The sequence below is a fragment of the Tupaia chinensis genome, unplaced genomic scaffold (assembly GCF_000334495.1).
Source record: "Tupaia chinensis unplaced genomic scaffold, TupChi_1.0 Scaffold000060_1, whole genome shotgun sequence".
NCBI classification, from domain to species: Eukaryota; Metazoa; Chordata; class Mammalia; order Scandentia; family Tupaiidae; genus Tupaia; species Tupaia belangeri.
The window spans coordinates 305367-308687 of NW_006159518.1; the positions used below are offsets into that span (position 1 = coordinate 305367).

Genomic DNA, 3321 nt, shown 5'->3' on the forward strand with positions numbered 1-3321 from the left:
GAGACTCGGAGGGAACACACACTTTTAACTGGTCACGATAGATGCATAATGGGTGAAATGAAAATGGGTGGCCAGTGTGCTAGGTGCATTTATAGTACTCAGGTATCTTCTTAAAATGCCCAAATTTTATAAATTGCCTTCACCTTTCTCCATGTGAAATGTAGTTCTATTTTGCTTCATTTGGCTTTACTCTAGAAAGTCCAGATCAATTATAATCTCTTCAAAGTATTGAATATTTTCTCCCATAGCATCCAATCAAAAATAACATGCTATCAAAATAGTAGTGGCATTAATCCTAGAGGATTTTTCCCCCACTTCCTTATGTTTTTATAAAAGACAAACATAATTAGTCTCAGTGATCATAGTACTTTAAATAATTGGTTTACAATTTTATTTACCTTTTTGGCTATATGTGTCCTATTGCAAGCCTGCTATTTTTTCATGTAGGAGAAGGAGTAGGTACATCAGTTATTCCAATGTTATCATTCCTAACACACTGAACAATTTTTCTTTTCTAAAAAGAAAATAAATGACAGTCTAGTATTAACAAGAATATAATCGCCCAGAGCAAACCAAGGAAAACATCCTCACCTGTTACAGTCAAAAATGCTGCATCTATTAAATGTCATGGCTAGCACCAAGATGGACACAACAGATATTTTAGATTGAAAAATTGAGGTTTCAAATTCATTTTCCAACGTATAAGTGGATTTCATATAATACCAATTTCTTCATTCTTACACTAAGGATACAAAACATCACAATATCTATTAACATAATCACAGGCTATTTTAACATAAAAAACAAAATTTGTATATACTATTCTAAGATCTATGAAGAAAAAAATTGGACAAGACTGTAGTATGTATTTTTGCTGTTGATTATGAACTGTTCAATATTAGCATTGTTATTTCATTTATAATTAAACACAGATAGTCTGAGTTATTATTTGAAGCAAAATACTTACAAGAGAATCAAGGCTCGAATGAAAGTTAAAGGACCTTAAAATGAAACTATGCATTGGGGCTGTCCATACCTGATCTTTGAAGGAGAATAACAAGAATGCTAGCTACATTTCACAGTAGTGGGTTGCAGAAGTAAAAAAGCAAAAGGAGAAATAATCCTTTTGGTTACTGCTTGTGTTGAACAAAATTAAATATTACTGTTGAGCTTATACATTGCATATATTGCAGGCTTGGTTCTAGATCACCATCATAAAGCAAATATCACACAAAAGCAGGTCACGTGAATTCTTTGATTTCCCAGGACATATAAAAGCTATGTTTATACTGTATTACAATTTATTGAATGTACCAAAGCATTATGTCTAAGATTATAATGTGCTTACCCAAACTTAAAAATATTTTATTGCAAAAGATGCTAGTGATAATCTGAGCCTTCAGTGAATCATTACTGTTTTGCTGGTGGAGGGCCTTGCCTCATTTTTTATGACCAATGACTGATCAGGATGCCAATAGTTGAAGGTCGAAAATTTTCTTAACAGAAAGACAATGAGGTGTGCAGTATTGATTGTTCTTTCCTTCATGAAATGTTTCTCTATATCTGTCAAGGCTGTCTGAGAGTATCTTAGAGTAGAATGTCTTTCAAAATTGGAGTCAGTCTTCTCTAACTCTGTCATTGCTTTATCAGCTAAGTTTATGTAATATTCTAAATCCTTTGGTGGCATGTCAACAATATTTACAAAGCCTTTACCGCAAGTAGAGTCGGTCTCAAGAAACCATGTTTGCTCATCCATAAGAAGCAAATTTTTATCTGTTTAGGTATCATCATGAAATTACAATTCAGTCACATCTTCAGGCCCTACTTCTAATTCTGCTTCTCTTGCTGTTTCCACCACATCTGCAGTTACTTCCCCCACTAAAGTGTCAAACCCCTCAAAGTCATCCACAAAAGTTGGGATTCATTTCTTTCAAGCACTTGTTAACATTGATATGTTGACTTCCTTTCATGAATCATGAATGTTCTTACTAGCATCTAGAATGGTGAATGCATTCAAGAAGAGTTTCAATTTACTTCACCCTGATTCATCAGAAGAGTCACTATCTGTGGTAGCTATTGCCTTACAAGATATATTTCTTAAGTAATAAGACTTGGAAGTTGAAATTACTTCTTGATTCATGAGCTATAGAATGGATGCTATATCATCAGGCATGAAAAAAACAATTTCTTTGTACATTTTCATCAGCACTCAGGTGACCAAGTGAATGAGCAATCGTATTTTGAAAAAAATATTTTTTTCTGAACAGTAGGTATTCTGTTGCTGTTGTTTTGGTTTTGTTATAGGGCATGTACTCTCTCCAGACAGAGAAGGGAGAGGGAGAGAGTGAGAAAGTACCCTCTAAGGGGGATGGCCATGCTGCAATCCCCTCTCTTCCATTCTCCTCCCAGGATTTTGGAAATGCACACACACACACACACACATACACACACACACACACACACACACACGCACACACACCTGGTGTGATTCTCAAGTTGCTGGGTCTGGGACTTGAACTGCTCAGTTGGCCATATGGGATCCAGCCTCTTAACCTCCATGCCACCTGCTAGCCCAAGCAGTAGGTTTTAGCACAGGGCTTAAAACATTCAGTAAACCATGCTGTAAAAATGTACTGTCATTCAGGCTTTGTTGTTTCATTCGCAGCACACAGGCAGTAGAAGAAGCATAATTCTTAAGGGCCCTAGGATTTTGGGAATAGTAAACGGACATCAGATTTATCTTGAAGTTACCAACTGCCATTAGCTCTTAACAAGTGAGTTACCTCATTTCTTTGAAGGTTTGAAGCCAAGTATTGACTTTTCCTTCCTAACTAAAAAAGTCCTATATGGCATTTCCTTTCATTTAAATTGAAAATTAGTTGTTTAATGTAGTCACCTTTATTAGTGACCTTAGAGAGATCTTCTAGATAACTTTACATAGCTTCCACATAGTACTTGCTACTTCACCTTGCATTTTTTTTTCTTCTTTTTTTTTTTTTAGTTTTCTATAGGGCTCATGCACTTGCCAGACAGAGATAGAGGGGCAGAGGGTGGTAGTGGGGGGGGGCAGTGGCTACACCACAGTTCCCTCTCCTCTTTGTTCCCCTCAGGATTTTGGGCATATGCATACACGTGCCTGGTGTGTTTTTTAAGCCACTGGTCTAAGACTCAAACATGCAGTTGGCCATGCAAGAGCCAACTGTCTTAATCCAGCTGTCTTAATCCACTGGCTTATCCTCACCTTGCAGTTTGATATTATGAAAATGGCCTCTTTCCTTAAATCTCATGAATCCACCTCTGCTAACCTTGCACATTTCTTCT

At 36.4% G+C, this 3321-nt stretch overlaps 1 pseudogene; it reads right to left on the reverse strand.

Annotated features, from left to right (window-relative positions):
* Positions 1-1463: 1463 nt before the first annotated feature.
* Positions 1464-2203, reverse strand: LOC102485948 (tigger transposable element-derived protein 1-like; annotated as a pseudogene).
* Between the last annotated feature and the right edge of the window lie 1118 nt (positions 2204-3321).